This window comes from Rhinolophus ferrumequinum, chromosome 6, assembly GCF_004115265.2.
Source record: "Rhinolophus ferrumequinum isolate MPI-CBG mRhiFer1 chromosome 6, mRhiFer1_v1.p, whole genome shotgun sequence".
Taxonomy (NCBI): domain Eukaryota; kingdom Metazoa; phylum Chordata; class Mammalia; order Chiroptera; family Rhinolophidae; genus Rhinolophus; species Rhinolophus ferrumequinum.
The window spans coordinates 77,200,923-77,218,488 of record NC_046289.1 but is presented as its reverse complement, the minus strand read 5'-3'; positions in this window follow the sequence as shown (position 1 = coordinate 77,218,488).

The window sequence follows — 17,566 nt, the reverse complement described above, 5'->3', positions numbered from 1 at the left end:
ATACAGTATTCATTAAAACGCTGGCATTAGTCACAGAGATAAACCACTTCAGGTTTTATATGCTATATAAATAGGAATTATTTCATTAAAAAAGCATGAAGAAATTATAATACATATCAGGAAAATAAAGGACTACTTCCAAATAGGCAAAGGACTAAAAATACTATGCAGACCTTATATAATGTGACTATATTGAAGTATACTAGAAGAGTTTAGTCAGGAGTATAATTCTTGTCCTGAAATCTCTGTGTAATGTGATAAATAGTACTATTTCTTAGGATCTCAGTTGCTCTATTTCATCCTTGCAGCAGTCAAATCAGGACATATGCTGATTAAGTGAATTGTTTTAAATTCACTGGAACAAATACCACTTTGTAACATTAATTTTAAAATGCTTCCTTCCCTTTTCTCATTTAGAACTTCTAGTTCTAGGTTAAATGATGAATCTGTTATCTTGGAAGAAACCAAGGTAGATAAAGAGTTATATTCTGAACTAAATTGAAAAGTTTTACTCCCTATTTTCAGACCTTCAAAGTACAGGGAAAATTCATTTTGCTCTTTGTGCTGACATATCTCTTCAAGAAACGATCCACTTTTTGCCATCAAAATGGAGTAGATGAATCTGACTCATTAAAAAATGTTATGAAAGAAGTTGTGATGATGCAGATTAATTTCCTACCATTCAGTGCTTTAGAAACTTTAAAACATTTATTATTGCCATATTTATGTGTTTGTGCAGTTCAGTAAAATGACAGCAACATTTTATCTCAAGCAGTTAGAAAAGAATGCATTTTTAAAATACATTTATTTGACATTTTACTGGAAATACAGGGTTGTAATAAGGCATACAACTGCATTATCATAAGTAGTAGCTATAATAAGCAACAGTTAAAGAGATTTTATGGGAAATAATAGCCAATAAACAGATTTCTTTCACCATTTAGGATATATACTTTGAAACCGTTAAAGAATTATCCTTTTCCTATAGTAAATGGAATGTTTGTATTTAACTAACAGAGGAAAAAGGTTGGTAAAGAATTGTCAGTATGATTTTTGTGTGTCAGATGTTCACATTTGTTTTGCTAGCTTAATTTCATAAGCATTGCTGACACATACAAAGTGAAATAACCAAAGACATTATACAGAGTAAAATAGATACTGTTTTTCCCCTTAACTGACTAAACTGTTTATGTACAGAAGTGTTCATGCCTTTAAAACAAATTTCATATAGTTATTAATTTGTCATTCTCCCATATTGTTAGTGAGAATGAATAATATTTGATTACAAGACCATGGGATTAAACTTAAATTTTTGACCTGAAATGTACCGTCATGAACATAAGGTTGATTGTTTTTTAAGAACAGAAAGAATTTGACATAAGATCATTTTTAATTTAATGATATTTAGATAAAGGGGATTGAGTAAATATCTGTATAGTAGCAAATGTGAGTATTTAGTTCACAATCTGTCTTTATCTGCATTTCTTACAAAATAGGCAAGAGATTTATAGGGAAGATATACTAACCTCACTGATTGTAAAGGGCAATCAGATAAGACTGGGACAGGGGACACATGTCACATCTACCATGAGATTGACAACACATAAAATGACTTTTATGACCCTGGATGAGACTGTGCTTCAGAGTCCTGGACATATCCACATATCCACATACCTTTTTTTCTTTTTTTTTTCTGTTTTTGTTTTGTTTTGTTTTGTTTCAGGTGTACAAAACAATGTAATAGACATTTATACCACTCACAAAATGATAACCCCACTCCCTCAATAGACTGGGGTGGCTCTAATGCCCTTTGACATGGTCTATAGCTGTTACAATTCCATTGACTCTATTCCTTATGCTGTACTCCACATCACATGAATACATACACACATACACACACACACACACACAAACACACACACACACACATATACACACACACAAGGTCTGACAATTAAGTTCGCGAACTCGTCCTAGAAAAAGTACTACATACTCCATTGCTGAATATCACTACAGTCATCTTCTAAGTACTCCCGCTGGGAAGCTATGCATAGATGCCAGCGACTAGTACACCCTTCAAAGCAATTTTGGAACTCTTTTTCTGGAATGCCCATCAGAGCTGTCATTGTATTACACTTGATGTTCTGATAGTCATCAAAATGTCTTCCTTTCAATATTTCCTTTATCTTCTGGTAAAGAAAGAGTCATTGGGGGCCAGATCAGGTGAGCAGGGAGGTTGTTCCAATACAGTTTTTGTTTACTGGCTAAAAACTCCCTCACAGACAGTGCTGTGTGAGCTGATGCATTGTCGTGATGCAAGAACCATGAATGGTTGGTGAAAAGTTCAGGTTGTCTAACTTTTTCATGCAGCCTTTTTAGTACTTCCAAATATTAAACTTGGTTAACTTTTTTGCCCAGTTGGTACAAATTCATAATGAATAATCCCTCTGATATCAAAAAACGGTTAGCAACATCGTTGCAACAAGTATGCGACTTTAATTGTCAGACCTCCTATATATTTAATTATAGTTGACATTCAATATTATTCACCTTCAACTTCAGGTGTACAGCACAATGGACAGGAATCTACACAGTCCATGAAGTGGTCTCCCTAAGAAGACAAGTGCCCATCTGCCACCCTACAAAATATTTACAACATTATTGAAGGAAAGCATCAATAAAACAAAAAGGCATCCTACTGAATGGGAGAAGATATTTGTCAATGATACATCTGATAAGGGGTTAATATCCAAAATTTATAGAAAAACTTATACAACTCAACACCAATAAAACAAACCGCCCAGTTAAAAAATGTGCAAAAGACATGAAGAGACATTTCTCTAAAGAAGACATACAGATGGCCAACAGACATATGAAAAAATGCTCAACATCACTAATCATTAAGGGAATGCACATAAAAACCAAAATGAAATACCATCTCACACCTGTCAGAATGGCTATCATCAATAAATCAACAAACAACAATCAACAAACTCTCATGCACTGTTGATGGGATTGCAACCACTGTGGAAAATAGTATGGAGGTATCTCAAAAAAATCAACATATCCATTTTTTATGGTCATTAAAGTTATTGAGTTAATTGCTCATTGTACAGATTAATCTGCACTCTTACTTCTGATCTATTTTTAGGAGAGCTGAAGGAGTTAAGTTAAAATAAGAGTTCTTCCCAAACTTTTAAAATATGTAAAATTTGACCTCGGGTGTAAATGCGTTTGAGATCCAGAATGGTTTTATTGATTTAAGTTATTTTTTGTTTCCATATATAGCAAACACCTTTTCCCAGTCCATAGCTTTCATGCGTACTCTTTTTAATGCTGTCTTTAGAGGAGAAGTTTTTAACTTAAATGCAATTCAATATATTAATTCCCTTCTTTTATGGATAGTATTTTATATATACCTTTTTAGAGAAATTGTCTACACCACAATTAAGGAATGGATTCTCTTAACATTTTCTAGATGCATTTGAGATTTATTTTTCTTTTATATTTATATAAATAATCCACTTTGAATGGATTTTCTGCATAGAGTTATTGAGAGGGTCAAGTTGCATTGCAGTTGTTAAAGTAATTAAAAGAGGAGGCCATTAGACTGGGGTGGCTCTAATGCCTAGGCAGCCTTCATAAGCACACCTAAACCCAAGCCAAAGTCAGTGCACTCAAATCTGAGAAAACGAAACTTACGAACAACCAATAACAACCAACCAACGAACTAGGCTTTCTCAAATAAGGCTACCACTTAAGCTACAGTCAATCAAGTAATTTCCTTGCTTTCCTTCGAGTCTTCTCTACAAAAAAATCTCTCCTTTAGGTCCTATCAGGGAGTGATACACTTTTGGTTTGGCTTTGCCTAATTTGTATCAATGTATTCTCAAAATCTTGAAAATTTAATGTGTCTCAGTTTATCATTTAAAATAAACTCATCATAGGATTCTATGATTGAATAAACATAGAAGGAATAAAACCAATAACTTTTAATTATAGCATACCTGTATAAAAATAGCCAAATATTGGAGGGCTCTGTATTCTACAAATGTAAACTGTTTAAAATAAAATAAAACTATATATATATATATATATATATATATATGGTTATGAAGTAAGGGCTGATTGGCTGAATTTAATTTATAGGGTATACTTTTCAAAAAGACTATATAGTATGTACCCAATAAAGAAAAATTGACATTCAAAATGATGAAAACAAAAGTTTGATGTTTAAAACAAGGGAGCCCCTCAATATTCCTTTTAGATATTGATTTTGTGAAATGGAGAGGACTTACATGAATTCCAACTACCATGATTTGTTTTATATGCCACATTTCTTTATCTAAATATCCTAGGATTATCCAAAATATTCCACTAAATTTTGATGATTTTTATGTATAATAAACACCTCAGGGGCAGCCAGACAGCTCAGTTGGTTAGAGTGTGAGCTCTGAACAACAGGGTTTCCAGTTCGATTCCCACATGGGCCAGTGAGTGCATCCTCCACAACTACTACATTGAAAACAACGAGCTGCAGCTGAACTTCCAGAGGGGCAGCCAGATGGCTCAGTTGGTTAGAGTGGCGAGCTCTCAATAACAAGGTTGCGGGTTCAATTCCCACATAGGGTGATGGGCTGTGCCCCTTGCAAATAAAGATTGAAAATGGCAACTGGACTTGGAGCTGAGCTACGTCCTCCACAACGACTTAGAGCTGATGGTTCCCGAAGAAACACACTGCTCCCCAATTAAAACAAAACAAAACAAAAAAACACCTCAAATTTGCTTAGTGCTCTTCGATGATGCTTTCAAACTATTTCTTCTCCACTTTCATGTAAATACTCATTCTTTGATCTTTTCATTTCTGGATTAACTATATTCAATCCCTCTTTGAATCTATCTCATATAATAATCACCTCACTCACTTTGTTTACTAAATGACTTTGTATCTGTCTTAAGACTTTTTGTCAAGGTACAATTGGGTAATGTAAATATAATGACAATCTTATTTCTTCCTTCCAACATCTATCCATCCATTTATCTATTTATCTGTTAATCCTCTTTATCCCATGGATGGTTTGGACTCCAAATACAATATCAAGTGGTGATAAGACGCATCTTTTTCTCATTCTCAATACCAGGGTAAAGTTCTCAATTTGAAAAATAAGCATAAAATTTTTGTACAGTTTTGTAGGTACTATTTATTGAATAACAACATTTTTATTTCTGATTAGTAGTTTGTCTAATTAATAGGTGTAGATCTTTTGCAACATTTTTTTTCTCAATTTATTGGAAATAAATTTTTTTCTTTTTTTTTATATGATTAGTTGCAATGGTTTAATGTCTAATGTTATACCAGTTATAAAATCCTAGGTTAAATGTATTTGGTTGTAATTTTTAAGTTTTTCATATGTTGTTAGATTTGGGATTTTATCATCTGTGTTCCTGAGAACGGTCTATTCGTAACTTTTTTTTCCCCTGGCAGTATTGTAGTCCAGTTTTGTTATTCAGATAATGATAACCCAATAAAAACAAGCTTGAATTATTTACTACATTTGTGATTGTCTAATAATTTTATTTAAAAGACTTTATTTATTTAACCATTTGGAAGAAGTTGTTACTAAAGACCACCTAGGCTTTAGAAATTTCTTTCTGAAAACATTTTAAAGTATGGATTCAATTTCTTTTATAGATATAGGACTGATTAAATATACTATTTTTATCAGTTTTGTAAATTATGTTTTCTAGAAATTTGCCTATATCTTCCAAAATATATTGGCATGCAATTGTTCAATACTGAGGAGTTTGGTTCCAGATTAAAAACCTATGTGTGATATTTCAGGCATAACCTTAGATGATTAAAAAGGCTCTACATGGCAGGCCTCAGGGGGAAAAGCTACTCTCCCCACACCGGACTTGGAGCACAGCTAATGCACTGTAGCCTCTGACGGTAGTTACACTCTAGATCTCAGGTTGGTCATGCGCTTTTACATATTTACAGTGTGAATGGACACTTAAGTTGTTTTTGTACCTTGCCTATTGTGAATAATGCTGCTATGAGTGGAGGGGGAAGATAGCTTTTTGACATCATGCTTTATTTCCTTTGAATATGTACTCATAGGATAGTTCCCTTTTTAATTTCATAAGGAATACTGTTCTCCATAGTGGCTATACTAGTTTATATTCACACCATCAGTGCACAAGGGTTCCCTTTTCTACACATCCTTGTCAGTATTTGCAATTTCTTATTTTAATCATCGTCACCTTAACAGGAATGAGGGAATATCTCACTGAGGTTTTGATTTGCATTTTGATCAGTGATGTTGAGCACACTTTCATATACCTTTGGCTACTTGTATGTGTGTGTGTGTGTGTGTGTATGTATATATACATATATATGTATGAGTTGTATGATTTCCTTGCATAGTTTGGATATTAACCCCTTATTGGATACGTGGTTTGTGAATATTCCAATCCATAGGTAGAACTTTCATTTTGTTGATGGTTTCCTTTGTTGTGCAGAAGTTCTTTAGTTTGATGTAGTCTCACTTGTTTATTTTTGCTTTTGTTGCCTTTGTTTTGGTGTCATAGTCAAAATATCATTGCCAAAAACAATGTCAAGGAGATTACCTCTTATATTTTCTTCTAGGAATTTTATGGTTTTCAGATCTTATGTTCAATTGTGATTGTTGTGAGTTGTGTTTGACTAAGGGTCCAGTTTCAATCTTTTACATATGGATGTCCAGTTTTCCAAACACTATTTATTAAATAAACTATCTTTTCTCCATTCATATTCTAGGCTTCTTTGTCAAAAATTAATCATGTTTATTTCTGGGCTGTCTAATCTCGTCCAGTGATCTATGTGTCTATTTATATGCTGAGACTGTACTGTTTTAACTATTATAGCTCTGTAAGATGATTTGAATCAAGCAATTTGATACCTCCGGCTTTGTTCTTCTTCGATAAGATTGCTCAACTTTTTGGCGTCTTTTGTGTTTCCATACAAATTTTAGAATTGGTGTTTTTTGTTTCTGTAAAAAATGACATTGGGATTTTGATAGGGATTGCACTGAATCTGTAGATTACTTTGGATAGTATGAATATTTTAACAATATTAATTCTTCCAATCCATGAACACAGACTATCTTTTCATTTGTGTTTTAATTTTTTTAATCAAAGTCTTATCATTTTCAGTGTATGCATCTTTCACCTCCTCGGATAATTTATTTCTAAGTATTTTATTATTTTTATTCTGTTGTAAATGAGATTGTTGTCTTACTTTCTCTTCCTGATAGTTCATTGTTTTCCTATAGAAACACTACTGATTTTTGTATATTACTTTTGTATCATGCAAATTTATTAATATTGTTCATTAGTTCTAAAAATGTTTTGGTATTTTTAGGTTTTTCTATTTATAATGTCATATCATCTGCAAATAGAGACAATATTACTTCTTTTCTGGTTTGGAATGCTTTTCTTTCTTTTTCTGACTTAATATTCCCAAGGATAGATAACATGTTAGGCAACATAACCAATCTTAATAAATATGAGAAGGCTGAAATTATATCAAGATTTCCAGTCAAGATGGTGGAGTAGATAAATGTCATGCTCACCTCTTCCTATGACCACATCAAAATTACAAATAAAATACACAACAAGCACTCTTGAGAACCATCTGAAGTCTAACTAAACAGAAATTCCATAACCAATGATATAAAGTTGAAACCATGCAAAGACTGGTAGGAGGGAAGGAAACACAAAACCGACTTGTCCAACACCTATGTGTGGCAGTTAAAAATCTAGAGGGATATCTGAGAAGCTAAGGGTCCCATCCCCACATCTGTCTTTCCATCCTGGAGCACCAGTGCTGGGAAGAGGAGTTCCCACAACATCTATGAAAATCAAGAGGGATTCCATCTGGGTGAGATGGAGGGCTACTATACACTAAGGTGTCCTCTTAAAAGGCCCCCACATGGACATACTCACTCACAAACACTTATCCTAAACTCCAGCAAAGAGAAAGCAGCTCAAAAGCAACAGGATACTCGGAAAGAACCTGATTTGTCTGGCTTCATGGCAAGAAAGGCTGGACAGATAGCTTTCTCACAGAGAGAAGTGCTGTCAGGGTCCATTGTTCTTTTGTTCAGTCCTCCACCCACATAGCAGGCAGACCATATTTCCTTTGCATAGCCCTTCCCTATATAGACAGTAGTCACAGGTGGGCACCATATCTGAGTCTCCATCAACTTAGCTAACCCCACTTGTCTGACCTTGGTGATTCCCTGAGACTCTACCCCACCCAACCCATGCACCACCTAAATCTCTTTCAGAAGCTGTTACTCAGAGGGGTCAGCCATAGCCCATGATGTGGACTTCTCTAAAATCTGAAAGATCTTCAAATCCGAAACAAGCGTGCCCTGGACCTCTTGCTAAGTGGTCCATAGCACTAGTGGCAGTATGCCTCAGTTCACAGCATAATTTCTCCCAGGCACCTCCAAGCCCATCACAGGCAGTTACCAACCTCAGATCAATTTGTAACTCCTACCAAGTGGCCTTGGGCCCTGCACAGTCACCATCTGACTGAGGCCTGAACATGAGTCCTTCCCAAGAAGCACCAGAACTCGCACACCCAGTGGCCAGTTTCAGACCACAACAGAGGACCACCCAATTAGCTCCACAAACAACACACACAAAGGTAGACTCGGCAGGCATCAGAGCCCTGTGAAGTGAATCCCATTCACTGGAGTCATGCCCCTCACAATAACTTATCTATTGTAGTCAATGTCAATACTCACAGCTAGACAGCCTGAGGATCAGTACCATCCACTGATGTGCCAACAGTAATCAAGGCTCAACTACAGCTGGAGGGAACAACAATACACATGAGGGACACCTGAGTCAGGTGACCAGGGAGACTGTGACACTGGGCCCCACAGAACACCTACTACATAAGGTCATTCTGCAAAACCTGGGATATGTAGCAGATCTACCTAATAAATAGAAAGAAACACAAGAAGGCAGCCAAAATGAGGAAACAAAGAAATATATCCTAGATGAATGATAGGTAGAAAACTCAAGAAAAGACTTTAAAAAATGGAGGCACCGAGATGGTGTTAAAAACACTGGTTATAAATATGCTCAATGAACTTAGGGGAAAAATAGATGAACTCATTGAGAACTTACACAAAAAGACAGAAACAGTAAAAAAGAACCAGTCAGAAATGAAGAATACAATAACTGAAATGAAGGATACATTAGATGGAACTAACAGAAGATTAGACAAAGCATAGAACTGAATCAGCGATCTGGAAGACAAGGTATCATAACACACCCAATTTGAATAGCAAAAAGAAAAAAATGAATAAGAAAATGACAGATTAATGGATTTCTGGGACAACATCAAGCATAACAACATTTGCATCACAGGGGTACCAGAAGGAGGAAAGAGAAAGAAAGGCATTGAAAAACTTTTTGAAAAATAATGACTGAAAACTTCCCTAACCTGGCTGAGGGGATAGACACATAAATCCAGGAAGCACAGAGAGTCCCATACATGATTAGCCCAAAAAGGCACATACCAAGACACATCATGATTAAAATGCTGAAGGTTAAAGGCAGAGAGAATGGTAAAAGTAAGAAGAGAAAAGCAGTTAGTTACCTACAAGGGAGCTCCCATAAGATGTCAGCTGATTTATCAACAAATGGCCTGCCATTCCCTTTGCAGGCCAAAGGGAATGGCACAACATATTTGAAGTGATGAAAAGCAAGGACCTACAATCAAAATTACTCTACTCAGCAAGGCTATCATTTAGAATCAAAGGAGAGATAAAGTGTTTCCCAGACAACAAAAAACTGAAGGAGTAGATCACCACCAAACCAGTATTACAAGAAATGTTAAGAAGAAGAAATAAATATCAATAATATGAATGATAAAGTGGCAATAATGATATATATATATATATATATATATATATATATATATATATATATCAATAATTAAATGTAAATGCATTAAGTGCTTCAATCAAAATACATAAAGTGGCCAAATGGAGGAAAAAACAAGACTTATACATATGCTGCCTACAAGAGACTCACTTCAAATCAAAAGACACACAGAGACTGAAAGTAAAGGGATATAAAAAGATATGCCACGCAAATGAAAAAGAAAAAATTAAAGCTGGGGTAGCAATATTTATATCAGACATAATAGATTTTAAAACAAAAGCTATAACAGGATACATAGAAGGACATTTCATATATTAATAGCCAAGATACGGAAGCACCCTAAGGGCCTATCAATAGACATTTGGATAAAGAAGATGTGGTATATATATACAATGTAATATTACTTAGCTATAAAAAAGAACAAAATATTAGCATTTGCAAAAACATGGATGGACTTAGAGGGTACTATGCTAAGTGAAATATGTCAGAAAGAGAAAGACATATGATTTCACTTATATGTGAAATCTAATAAAAACAAAATAAATGAACAATTAAACAGAAACATATTCATGGATACAGAGAACTAACTGATGGCTCCCAAATGAGATGGGGTTTTGGGGCTGGGTAAAAAGTGAAGGGATTAAGAAGTACAAATTGGCAGTTACAAAATTGGCACAGGGATATAAGTACAACATAGGGTATACAGTCAATAATATTATAATGAGTACATAGGTTGCCAAGTGCATACCAGACATATCGAGGGTATCACTTTGTAATTATATGTCTAACTACTATGCTGTATACCTGAAACTAATATAATGTTGAATGTCAACTGTAATTGAAAAATAAAATAAACAAAAGAAAAAAAGAAGTCATATCACACATATTTTCCAAACATAATTGTCTAAAACTAGAAATTAATTACAAGAAGAAAACTGGAAAATTCAGAAATACATGGAAGTTAAGCAACATGCGCCTGAACAACCAATGATTTAAAAATGAAATCAAACCATATATTGAGACAAATGAAAATGAAAAGGCAAAATACCACAATTTATGGGGTGCATTAAAAGCAGTTATAACAAAGAAAATTATACATGAACGCCTACATTTAAAAACAGATGATCTAAATTAAACAACCTAATTTTACACATACAGGAACTGGAAAAATTAAATCCAAAGTTAAAAAAGGAAGGAAATAAAGATCAGGGTAGACCATCAAAATCCCAATGGAATTTTTTAAAGAAATAGAACAAAACATCAGACTTGTATGGAACCACAAAAGACTCCGGATAGCCAAAGCAATCCTAAGAAAAAAGAACAATGCTGGAGGTATCACACTTCCTGACTTCACCTGGTACTACAGGGCAACAATAATCTAAAAAAACATGGTATTGGCATAAAAACAGACAGACAGACCAATGGAATAGAATTGAGGACCCAGAAATAAACCCGCATAAGTATGGACAGATAATTTTTGACAAGGAAGCAAAACACATACAATGGAGAAAAGAAGGCCTCTTCAATAAATGGTGCTGGGAGAATTGGAAAGCCACAGGCAAAACAATGAAACTGGACTGCTATCTGGTACCATGTACCAAAATTAACTCAAAATGGATCAAAGATCTAAATATAACCCTGAAACAATAAACTGCAGAGAAGAAAACATAGGTACTAAACTCATGGACCTTGGGTTCAAAGAGCATTTTATGAGTTTGACTCCAAAGGCAAGGAAAGTGAAAGCTAAAATAAAGGAAGGGGAAATATCAAACTTAAAAGATTCTGCACAGCAAAAGAAACCATAAACAAAATAAAGAGGCAACCAACTGAATGGGAGAAGATTTTTGCAAACTGCGCCTCCTATAAGGGGCTAATATCCAAAATATACAAGGAACTCATACAATTCAACAACAACAAAAAGAACCCCAAACAAACCAATTGAAAAATGGGCAGAGGACTTGAAGAGACATTTTTCCAAAGAGGACATACAAATGGCAAATAGACATATAAAAAAATGCTCAACATCACTAATCATCAGAGAAATGCAAATAAAAACCACAATGAGATATCTCCTCACCCCAGTTAGAATGGCTATCATCAACAAGACAAATAGTAACAAGTGTTGGAGAGGCTGTGGAGAAAAAGGAATCCTCATACACCGTTGGTGGGAATGCAGACTGGTGCAGCCACCATGGAAGGCAGTGTGGAGGTTCCTCAAAAAATTACGAATAGAATTACCATGACCCAGCAATCCCTCTCCTGACTATCTATCCAAAAAATCTGAAAACATTTATACATAAAGACAAGTGTGCTCCAATGTTCACTGCAGTTTTATTTACAGTGGCCAAGACATGGAAACAACCAAAATGTCCTTCGATAGGTGAATGGATGAAGAAGTTGTGGTATATATACACAATGGAATACTATTTGGCGGTAAGAAAAGATGAAATAGGACCATTTGTGACAACATGGATGGATCTTGAGATTATAATGCTAAGTGAAATAAGTCAGACAGAAAAAGCAGAGAACCGTATGATTTCACTGATATGTGGTATATAAACCAAAAACAATAAAAGAACAAGACAAATCAGAAACAAAATCTCAGAGATACAGACAATGGTTTAGTGGTTACCAGAGGGTAAGGGGGGAGTTGGTGTAGATGAGCATAAAGGGGATCAAGTATATGGTGATGGAAGGAGAACTGACTCTGGGTGGTGAACACACAATGGGGTTTATAGATGATGTAATACAGAATTGTACACCTGAAATCTATGTATTTTTACTAACAATTGTAACCCCAATAAACCTTAATTAAAAAAAAAAAAAGAAATGTTTAATGTCAAAGGGGTTTAACTTATGACTAATGTATCCTAAGACAACCTCTTCCAGCTGATTTAAAGACTAGGGAATAAGTGAAAACTGAAAGAAATCTTTAAAATAGAATTAAAAATCCATTTTTCTGGAATGTTCTTCAGTTCTTTCATTTGGGATGTACTTCTTTGTTTCTTCATTTTGGCTTCCTCTCTGTGTTCATTTCTGTGTATTAGGTAGATCTCTAATGTCTCTCAGTCTTTGCCAGGTGCTTTTTTGTCGTAGATGCCCTGTCTGGCCCAGTGGAGCAGTTTCTCTGATAACTAGCTCCATGTTCTCCAGGAGTGTCTCTTGTGTGAGTTGTGTGTGCCTGCTTGCTGTAGTTGAGCCTTGATTGCTTTTGGCACATCAGTGGGTGGGACTGTTCTTCAGGCTGACACATGCACATCTGACAGGCTGCTATGCAAAGGGCTTACCCCATGGAGAGGGATTTGCCTCAGTGGACTCTTTTGCCTGCTGAAACCACCCTTTGGTTGCTGCTTGTGGGGCTAATTGGGTAGTGCTGTTTGTGATCTGAAACTGGCCTCCACATATGTTGGTTCTGAGGCCTCTTGGGAGGGGCTCCTGTGCAGGCCAAGTTCAGCCACTGCTTGTGACCAGCCCACAACTACCTGGTAGGAGCTACAAAGCAGTCTGAGGTTAGTCACTGCCTGTGCTGGACCTGGAATTGCATGGAAGAGGCCATGCTAAGAACCAAAGATGGCTCCACCAATACCCGGCCTGGGGTAACTCAGCACAAGACCCACAGCACGCCGAGGCCTGATGCCATGTGTCGGCTGCCATACGGTTCAGCTGTTATAAGAGTCTTGGGCAGTGCATGAATTGGGTGAGGCAGGGTCGCAGGTAGTCACTAGGGTAGGGTGATTGTTCACCAGTTTAATGCAGATTCACGTTTAGTGCTAGTGTTGAGCCTGGGGCCACTCCTCAAAATGCCAGGAGCACACCAAGGCCAGCCACCACCCACCTTGGGCCTACAGACCCCCAAGAAAGATTACAGTGTGGTAGGGGCTGTTTGCCCATAACTGAAAGTGCCTCAGGCAATACACAAACCAAGGTTGGCTGTTTGCTTCTGAAAGGGCCTCCTGCAGCACGTGGGCTGGTTGCTCAGGCACAAAAAGTGCCTCAGGGGTTCTTCGAGTTGGCAGGGAGGGTTCCCAGGATGTCACCCAGGTTGAGTGCTAGGGGAGTTCACCAGGCTAATGCAGTTTCAGATTTGGCCATATTGAGGGGGCCTCACCACAGGAAAGATGGTGCTCAGCTGTAGGCTACATGGGAGGAGGGCTCAACACTGGGACAATGGTGGCTGTCCCTCTAGCCTTCAACCTGAAGCCACAAAATGCAGTCTTTCCCTGTATGTCTCTGGCAATTCTAAACTGAATTGTCATCTCTCCCTTGGAGCCCAGGGTGAGTGCCTGACAGCAAGTGAGTCTTTTGACGGACTATTTGGGTTTCAGCAGCTTTATATATCTCGCCTGGATGGCGGGAATCCCTGCTGATTTTCACAGCCATATATTGTGGGGACTCCTCTTCCCAGCATTGGGACCCTGGACTGGGGAGCCCAGAGTGCACCTGGAGCCCCTTGCTTCTCCAGGAGGACCTCTGCCAGGGAAGTATTCCTTCCAATGCTCAACCACCAAATGTGGGTTTGGGGCCAACCCTTTTTGCATCTCCACCCTTCCTACCAGTCTTGATGTGGCCTCTTCTTCATATCTTTTAGTTATAGGGGTTCCATTTAGTTTTTAGATGGTTCTCCAGGTTGACTGTTCTGTAATTTAGTTGTAATTTTAATGTGGTCATGGGAGGCGGCAAACACAGTGTTTCCTATTCCGCCATTTTGCCCAGAGAATTCCCTAATAGTCTTTACATTGTTTATGTCTGGCCTTTCATCAACTCTAAACTGAATTATGCTCACCTCCTAACTGATCACCATTCTCCAGTATTTTCAAATTGCAGCCAGAGTAATTTGCATAAAATACACAGGCATTATGTCACTCCCTTACCTAACCTAGTCTTAAAATGAATTATAGTTATCTTTAATTTATCTTACCATGTCCCTTATGATTTGATCTACTTATCTGTCTTTCTCCACTATGACTTATATAACCCCATACTCTCAATGAATGACTTATCTCAGGTCATTAGATCATTTACTTCCAATTACTTATTAGTCCTCTCTTTTCCACTTGGTGCCATGCAAGAGTTGGAAAGAAGTTGTGATAGAAATATTTAAATGAGCAAAGCTTTTTCTCACTTCTGGATCTTCATATCATAAGCCATCTGAACAAAAGGGAAATATACTAACTTTTCACCCTGTCTATTATAAAATATATCCAGTGTGGTATATAGTAATTTTTGAAATGCAAATAAAAATACATTAGCCACAAAAATAAGCTTACACACACATACACACACACACACACACACACACACACAATAGGTTAGTGCTGATAACAACACTACACATGTTTTTATTACTCAATCAGAAAACAAGATTGTGAAAATGCTTTATCAGAAAAATATTTTAGGAAAAAGTTTAATAATTAAATATGTGGCCTCAATAAACTTGAAGCAGAAATACAAGGAAAAAATAAGGGAAAGAAGAATACATAGTAGGATAAATTGGAAAGAGGTGTGAATGACATCAGAAATAATTTCAAGAAATATAATAAATCTCACAGAAGAATTAATATTTATAATTGTGTGAGAAAGATCAGAATTGGCAGTGCAAAATAAATTTAATGATGGTCCTACTAGAAATATTCCAGTGGTACAGTAAATGCAAAATATCTTATTCCTGGGTAAATAGATGGGAAAGTAGGAGGGATATGAGTGCCCTTTTAAGTGGTAAAAATAGTGCAGAAATATTATACAATATTTGAGAGATGAAATATAAACCATGTAATATAAAATTTAATAAATGTATCTGACTGTAAACTCTAAAATATAATAGAACATTGAGAAATGAGGGTAAATTAATGAAAAGCAATACTAAATTCTTTGCTGAAAATCATATTTTGCAAAGTTATTTAAGAGTAATTAATAATAATAAAACAGTAAAATGAGTGGAGAACATAAAAAAAGACTAACAAAATATATACAGCAAAAGAAAACAGAAAGAACTTATAACAAACTGAGAGAACCAAAACCAAACTTAGACTTCACGACAATATTGTAAATGGTTTAAATTTTCATATTAAAAGCAAATGACACTCAGAATTTTGTGTGCACGTATTTTAAGTAACCATATCCTACTAAGGTGAGGTACCAAAACTAAAAATGTAAAATGCCTAAATGTTATCTATAACCAGATTTTCCATCAATATTTCTTAGATCTTTGTAAGATACAGCTTCACTTTTCCATGGTAAAAATGAATCTATTGGCAGCATAACAAGTATATTGTTTTCTTAGGAAAAAAAATCTAATTTCAGAAACTCCCTACCTCAGGGTTCAAGAGATTTTTTAAAGATAACAAGAAACCTATTATTATTTTTTATCTTACATCTTTAAGGCACCAATCTTAAACCATTTTGAGAATTTCTGAAAGGTAGAACAAACATAGTCCAAAAAGTACAAAATAAAATGTAAAAAGTTTGTTTTCTAAAGTAATTTCTGGAAAATTAAACAATATTGAAATATTAAAGAAGAAAATTATAGTGAAAATTCTAATTTCTAATATTCTCTCCTTGATGGAAGCAAATATGTAACTGTAGTATGAATTAAATTAAAATACACAGCAATAAAATAAGCTTCGTGTAATAAAATAATAAAATTTTAACATCTGCTATAAAATATTAGCCCCTCCTGGCAATATTCTCCAAGACATTAGAAAGCATAACTTAAAGTGACATTTGCTTGGAAATCAAATGCTTGAGTTCCAAATAATGTCAGTGTTCTGTCAATGTCTGCAACCCAAGTATCTGTTCTTTTAGGTACTTGGCAGAGGAGTTCACCCTTCTTGAGATTTGACGTTTACTAAATTGCAGATGTTTTTTCATAGGTGGATTAGAGTAAAATTCATTTCGATCTATCTAAGTTTTATTCATACCAACTAGATTATAAGAATAAAAGAAAATAATAAATCTCTCTAGATTCTTTAAGGTGAAGTTATATACATCACAAGCCATTGTACATCTCAGAATGTATGATGTGTATACAAATGTTTACATAAAATGAAAGTAGTGTTCATATGATATGAAATATAGTACAGAAAAATTAATTGGCTTAGAGAAATGGAAAATATGGGAAAGCATGTTAATTGTTCAAGTGTTTATCACTACCTTGATAAAATATCTCACTTACCCATAACAAAATTTCTGTGAAGTACATATCATTACACTCATTTGGCTTTTAAGGAAATATTCTCAGAATTGTGAAGTAATCTGCTTCATTTTAGACAAGAAGCAGATGACAAACTGGGATTCGAAACAAGTTCTGAATGATTCTGATAGCTGTCTCCTGTGGGTTTGCTTTTGTTTTCAATATACTCAAATTAGGGTATGTGCAGTTCTATTAGAGGTTGGACTTCAGTGGGAAGCAAAGAGAGGAGGGAATGGCAGTTTGGGGTTCACTTTAATGAGTACTAGGTGATGTACAGCAATAGCTTACAAAGGAATATAAAAAAATATGCCTCCATTCAAACCGGTGTCCAAGTAGGGCTCTAATTCTCAAACTCAGGCTATATTAGAAATAGTGATGGGGGATGTGCTTTTGAAAGAGTGTATGGCAATTATCTTTGTTTCGTAAGACAAA